Source organism: Vicia villosa, linkage group LG1, assembly GCF_029867415.1.
Source record: "Vicia villosa cultivar HV-30 ecotype Madison, WI linkage group LG1, Vvil1.0, whole genome shotgun sequence".
Classification (NCBI taxonomy): domain Eukaryota; kingdom Viridiplantae; phylum Streptophyta; class Magnoliopsida; order Fabales; family Fabaceae; genus Vicia; species Vicia villosa.
In genome coordinates this window covers 173,053,995-173,061,492 of record NC_081180.1, presented here as the reverse complement: position 1 = coordinate 173,061,492, position 7,498 = coordinate 173,053,995, and the positions used below count along the sequence as shown (strand labels likewise).

The 7,498-nt window shown below is 36.7% G+C and overlaps 1 long non-coding RNA gene across 1 annotated transcript; it reads left to right on the top strand.

Annotated features, from left to right (window-relative positions):
- Positions 1 to 6,256: 6,256 nt before the first annotated feature.
- LOC131620488 (uncharacterized) lies at positions 6,257 to 7,465 on the top strand. The gene is made up of 3 exons (XR_009289133.1): positions 6,257 to 6,762; positions 6,871 to 7,069; positions 7,324 to 7,465. It is a non-coding gene; the product is annotated as an uncharacterized LOC131620488 (long non-coding RNA).
- The last annotated feature ends 33 nt before the right edge of the window (positions 7,466 to 7,498 follow it).

Here is a 7,498-nt window from a genome sequence, read left to right as displayed (position 1 = left end):
ACACTGGAAAAAATTATAACTCGACAATGTCTTAGTGATCATATCAGCAACATTGTGATCTATCAAAACCTTCAGCACTTGGACTTATCCATGCTCAATTACTCCTCTGACAAAGTGCAACCTCACGTCAATATGTTTGGTTCGATCATGATATGCTGATTTCTTTGATAGGTGTATATCAATTTGACTATCACATTAAACAGTGATACCTCGACCTTGAAGTTTCAGATACTTAGCAAAACCTTCAAGCCACAATGCTTCTTTCAAAACTTTAGTTAGACCAATATAATCCACCTCAATGGTTGATAAAGCGACAACCTTCTGAAGTGTGGATTTCCAACTAGTTGTTGTGCCAAACATAGTGAAAACATATCCAGAAATAGATTTTATGGAATTCATACAACCTACATAGTCAGAGTTGACATATCCTACGATTACTGCTTTACTACATTCACCCAAGGATCCACCATAAATTAGGACTCTACTTCGAGACCCATTTATGTACCTTAAAATCCACTTCAATGCTTGCCAGTGAACCTTTCTAGGATTCGCCATGTACCTGCTTACAAGACTTACTGACTATGCCATGTCAGGTCTAGTACAAACATAGCATACATCAAAGAACCTACTATATTAGAATATGAAATTCTATTCATATAAGCTCTTTCGACATCACTACTGGGACACTGATCTACACTTAGCTTGAATTGAGGGTTTGTCGGACTCATAACATACTTTGAATTCGACATACCAAACTTTTTGATAATCTTTCATAGGTATGCCTCTTGAGATAAGCATAATTTTGACTACTTTCTATCTCTTCATATGTCAATCCCAAGAATCCTGGATGCAGCTCCCAGATCCTTCATATAAAACTCCTTATTGAATTCAACCTTCACTATCATCACATCTTCGACATTGTTGCTTGTTATGAGAATATCATCCACATAAATCAACAAAATAACAAATGAATTACCAGGTTAAAATCTAAAGTAAATATAGTGGTCGAACTGGCTTCTAGTAAAACTTATGTGTGCCATGAACTTGTTGAATCTCCTATTCCACTGTTGAGGAGATTGTTTCAGTCCATATAAAGATCTGTTCAACTTGCACACATATTCTTCCTTCCCCTTTTCTACATACCCTTTTGGTTTCCTCATCAAGATTATTTCATCTAGATCACCATACAAAAACACAGTCTTCACATCCATCTGTTCCAGTTCAAGATCGAACTGTGCCATCATGAGAGAATACATCATTGAAGTTGACACCTTTTTTCTGAGTGAAGCCCCTTGCGACCAACCTTGCCTTGTATCTCTTCGACTCCACTCATTCGATTTCTTCCTTAACTTTGAAAATCCATTTACATCTGACTAACCTTGCTGCAGCAGGTTTCTTGATCAGTTCCCAAGTGTGATTATCATGAAGAGATTTCATCTCATTATTCATGACCTTCAACCATTCAGTCTTATCTCGACTCCTCATAAATTCCTTATAGTCTCTAGGTTCTTCATCTAGAACCTATCTTATATAGATTAAGGCATAAGTTATAAGATCTGCATACCCAAGTCTCTGAGGTGGCTTGATGACTCTTCTCGACCTATCTCATGACAATAGGTAGTCATCGATAGTTTCCTCAATTTCCTCAGCATATTCTACTTCTTCTTCGAGTTCATTTGGGATATGCAATTTAACATCATAATGCTCCACCTCAACCGGAATCTCTACCTGTTCCAGCTCTTCATAAGATATTTCTGCCTGCACTTTGACCAAAATCACTAGTTTTCTTAAAAGCCATTTCAGCTTCATTGAAAACTACATCTTGACTAGGGATACACCTCTTGTGACTTGGATCAAGGCACCATAGCCTATACGCTTTGAATCCTTTAGGGTATCCCATGAACGTGCATTCAGAGCTCTAGGTTTGACCTTGTCTCGTCTAATGTGAGCATAGGCTACATAGCCAAATACTCTCAATTTATCGAGATCTAATGGATGTCCCGACCAAACTTCTTCAGGTGTCTTCATATCAAACGCATTGGAAGGACATCTATTCATTAAATATGTTTCATTCGAAACAGCCTCAGCCCCAAACCCCTTCTTTAACCTAACACTAGTCAACATGCATCTAACTCTCTCAAAAATAGTTCAATTAAACCTTTTAGCCAAACCATTTTGCTTTGGAGTACTTGCAGTAGTTTTGTGCCTTACAATACAAGAGGCAGAACAAAAGCTGACAAATGCCTCATTGAAAAATTCATGGCCATTATCGGTTCTTAAAATCTTAATCTTTCTGCCAGTCAGATTTTCGACCAGAGACTTCCAACTTTTGAAATTCTCAAAAGTTTCATCTTTAGTCTTCTCGATGAATACCCATAATTTTCTGGAATAATTATCTAATATGGATAGAAAATACCTCGCTCCTGAATGCGATGGACACCTTGCAGGCCCCCAAAGATAAGCATGGATGTAATGAAGGGATCCATGTGTTCTTTTTTTGCCTTTGTTGAACTTCATTTTGCAAGATTTTCCAAGTACACACGGTTCACAAAACTTCAGCTTTTCGACTTTGTCTCCACCAAGCAAATTTTATTTTCCCAACTCGACCAGACCCCTTTTACTGACATGGCCCAATCTCATATGCTAAATATCTACCTTCGACAAAGGTTTCGTGGATGCAACATTTGTCAAACCACTTGCAACTTTAGCCTCAAGGGTATACAAGCCTTGTTTCTTCACGCCTCTCAAGACTTCCTTCGACCCCTTCATGACTCTTAGGATACTTTTATCTCCTTGAAAAACATATCCTTTCTTGTAGAATTCACCAAGAGAAATCAAATTTCTCTTCAAATCAGGAGCATATCTGACTTCAGTCAACAACCTTATTGACTCATCATGGAGCTTGAATCTCACAGATCCAACACCTACAATCTTGCAAGCTTTTTTGCTTCTCAGTAATACAGATCCACCATCTTGATCACATAATTCCTAGAACAAGTCTTTGTTTGGATTCATACGCCAAGTGCAACCTGAATCCATAATCCACTCCTTAGCTTAGGTCACTGCTTGAAACCACAAGAACATCAGATGATTCAAAATCATCTTGAATAATGGTTGCATTTCCATTATCCTTACCTCCATGATCTTTAGGCGTTCAGGGCACACCTTTCTTGTGTGACCCTCCTTCTTACAATGATAACATCGAATACCATATGCTTTGCCACTGTAAGACTTCTACTGACTTTTACCTTTCTTCTTGTCGAACTTACCATCCTTTCGCAAGAATTTTCTGTTAACGGCTAAATCTTCACCAACCGTCGAAGGTTTATGCTCCTTATGTTCGATCAAGCTCTAAGAATACAAGGCTGATTGAACTTCTTTGAATTTCAGGGACTCCCTTCCATACAAGAGAGTTTCTTTGAAGTGAGCATGTGTTCTAGGCAAAGTGCAAAACAACAACGCTTGATCTTCATCATCGATCTTCACATCAATATTTTCAAGATCAAGAATCTGCTTGTTGAACATATCCAAATGCTCATCCAACACTTTGTCTTCAATCGTCTTGAATGAATACAAAGCTTGCTTGAGGTAGAGTCGATTAACTAACGATTTGGTCATGTACAAACTTTCAAGTTTCACCCATAACCCTGATGTCGCCGTCTCCTTTGATACCTTTTGAAGAACCTTATTACCAAGGCTCAACAATATTTTATTTTGGGCTTTCTCTATCATGGCATTCTTTTCTTTTTTCGTTAACGCAACATCCATAGCTTCCGCTCCTTTCATGGCTTCCAAACAACCCTATTGGGCCAGTAGGGATTTCACCTTCAAGCGCCATAGACTGAAATCATTCACTCCGGTGATCTTTTCAATCTCATACTTTGTTAATGGTATCTTTTCCATGCTCACAGAACCAATTTATTATGAAAATGATGCCAAGAACAGAGTATAATAGGGAACACAATGGGAAGCAAGAAGAACAACAAGGAATTAGTTATAACGGCTATTCTTTACTTTCTCTTTAAATCAAGATTACAAGTGTTACAAGAATAATAAATAACTCTCTCACCCTAAATTAGGATTTTTTGTATGCAATGATGATAGACTAGTATGTTATTTATAATAAACCTAACATACTAAACTAATGAGCTTTTTCACAAATACCTATTACAAGCTAACTTAGAGTACAAGCTAACTTAAACAATTAGACATAAGAAACATGCCCAGTTCGAAATACTAACACCCCTAGAATTTTGACCCACACATACTAAAACACACTTCGACTATAGTATGTATGTCTTCGACACCAGCATGTGAGCAACCTTCAACTGCAAGTTAACCTATGTCGAACCCGAAACTACTCTTCGACCCACTAGAGTTTGATCCAATATCTTCCAAAACCTTTGTGTGAGGTGGAGAAATGTTGATATTATTTTTTTTGCAATAAAAGGGAAAGAGAAAACGAGTGAACATGAAATGATTAATTCAAAAGATGCATGATCAATTCAAAAGATGCATGATCAATTCATTTATCGTACCATTAAAAGAACAACAAAGTTATAAGCAACCAAGTACTTAACAATTAAAGAAATTACAAATGAAAATATCCAAATGATCATCGGCGTTTGAGGTAACTTCTCGTGCTTGGTTCATGTTTCATTGACCTTTATCTACCCATTGGTTGAGGTCATCATGCTCGTCAAAGATGATACGACGATTTTTCGAGTCTTCTTCTTCAATCTATTTATGAACTATGGCCTCTTTGGATGGGTCCAACCCCTTGCTAAGATGTCGGAGATCTTTTCCACTCCAGGACCCCAATACCATTTCATCAACTTCTGCCTTGAATTGTTTTGAAACAAACATTTGATCATTTTGAGTCAATTTATTGGCTCCCGGGATGTCGGTGACGACGCTTTTCTTAGGATAAAGAATAACAAGGGGTTTAAGGAATATTTTGATTTCTTCATTATATATTTATTTAGATTTATAATTTATAAGAAACCATTTTAAGGCTCCTATTTTTTGGAGGCCCTAGGCCGTGGGCCTGGTTGCTTGGGCCCAAGGCCGGTCGTGGTCACCCAAACAAGACCAAACTCTTCTACCAAAGTATTTTTCAATCTCTCCAATTCTCTATATATGAATCGTACAAGTCCAAGGTATTTAGAATATACTCTAAGATACTTAGAGACACTATAAGGTATTAAGAGGTTAGGCATGACAACAAATCGGGGGCAGAGACAAGTTTAAGCATTACCTACATCGCCCCCGCCTCCCTGTACCACTCATGTCCCCGCCTCCAAACCTAACTGAAGGTAACAATTGACCACTCACCCCAAATGGGGAATGAATTTCCCCGCTCCGCATCCACTCGCATGAATTATAACTTTTTCTTAAAAATGCATATTGTTTTGGGTTAATAGTAGTTTACCCCCCTGTAATATGAGCGTGTTTTGGTTTACCCCCCTACTGTTGCCAAAGGCAGGTTTTGGCAACGGTTTTTTTGAAAAAACCGTTGCCAAAAGGTAGGGAGGGGGGAAAAGCAAAATTCGCTAACATTACAGGGGGGTGAACTACTATTAACCCTATTGTTTTTCATAGTAACAAAAACCTAATAATTAAACTAAATACTTGATCATTTTAATAATAATCATAATACTTGATTATTTTCATTTAATTTAGGCAAAATACCCTTTTTGGTCCCGTATGTTAACCTCGGGGTTCATTTTGGTCCCTTAACTTCAAAAAGTTTCATATTGCTCCCTTAACTCATCAAAAGGTGTCATTTTAGTCCTTTCTGGCATATTAGCGACGGATTTAGCGACCGATTTTTGAGTTTTTCCGTCGCTAATATGACAAAAAGGACTAAAATGACACCTTTTGAAGAGTTAAGGGACCAATTTGAAACTTTTTGAAGTTAAGGGACCAAAATGAACCCCGAGGTTAACTTACAGGACTAAAAAGAGTATTTTGCCTTTAATTTATATTTTCTAAAAAATATATTAATTCTAATAAACTTGTTATAAGATCGATGAGTAATAAAACTATAAAAATTAAGAGTAATAAAGTAAATTTTGCTATAACTAAAAACCAGATGTTACTTGCACATGCATCAATTAAATTAGTTTTTATCTCTTAGTAGTGACTTTCCCCGTTAAGATACTCCGACAAGAAGTAAAATTTGAGTAAACTTAAATCTATCATATAAGAAAAGTCTACCATTTGGGACTTTCTTAGGCTATCCACATCAGCATCTCTTCCCACAATAATCCACATCAGCCTTTGACAGTTACAGTGTTTCTTCTTCCAATTTTCTATTTCCTTTATTTCATTCAATCCAATTTTATCGTTCACAACCATTCATCAGCGGTTACAATCACGAAACGTTTCAATCTTCATATCCAACCATCCTTTCTCATCCTTTCTCTCATCCTTTCTCTCTCGCACGGGTAACAAAATTTCCCCAAATTCTAACCCTTTTCTTCTTCAATCGATCCCTATTGTGATTTTGTTCTTCTTCTGCTTCTCTTCTCTGTAACATTAATTGTGGAAATGGAAGAACGAATTTGATGGCTTCGAACCATTGAACTAACAATTACTTAAAGCCATTTGGAATCGATGAAGATTCTTCCATCTGGTGCTGATAAAATTCCTCATTTGAATGTTGTAATTCTCGGTGAAAATATTGCTAACGAAGAAGAAGATTATGTTCTTCCCAGCGAAGAATTCGCTTCCAAAGCACATGTTCGATGACCGGAACAGGTTCTTTTCATCAATAGTTTTTATGGATTTTGATGTTAATTTTTTTTAATTTTTTTCATTAAAATTTTTGAGTTTTGTTTAGTGTATGTTTGTTTTGGAATTTGTTAGTATCTGCAGATGTATAAGAGATCCATTGAGGATCCTGCTGAATTTTGGTCTGAAATTGCATCTGACTTGAAACTGATACGAAAACTGATATGGAAACTGTACAACAATTGGTGTTTCCGGTGTTGCGGATCCGTCAACAAGCTTCCATTTGCACCCTGATCGAAGCAATTATTGGGTTTTGTTTGAATTTTCAGATAAGGTTTGTTTTTTGATGCAGATTAGATAGATTCTTTTCATGTGCATTTTATGATCGATTTTGCTCTGCTTTTGTTTTTTTAAAGATTTGGTTTTTAAGATTGTGGTTGATTGTTGTGCATTTAGATTGATTCCTTATCTGAATTGTGACCATCATTGATTGATCGGTGATTTGTTTGTGGTTCTTTGATTTGAACTGAATGAGAATTCTGAGTTCAAGTGAGTGTTTGTTGAAGTAGTTTTGTTTTTCTACTTCAGGAAGATTGTTGCTGCAAGAATTGGAGACTCGGATAACTGGTTTTGTTGATATGGGATCAGGGAGTATTGCTCTGATGGTTGAGACATTGAAAATCAGGTTAGACATTTATAAATGGTTCATATTTAGACATTTATACTCATTTGGAATGATGTCTTTTAGACGATTTAGAAGTGA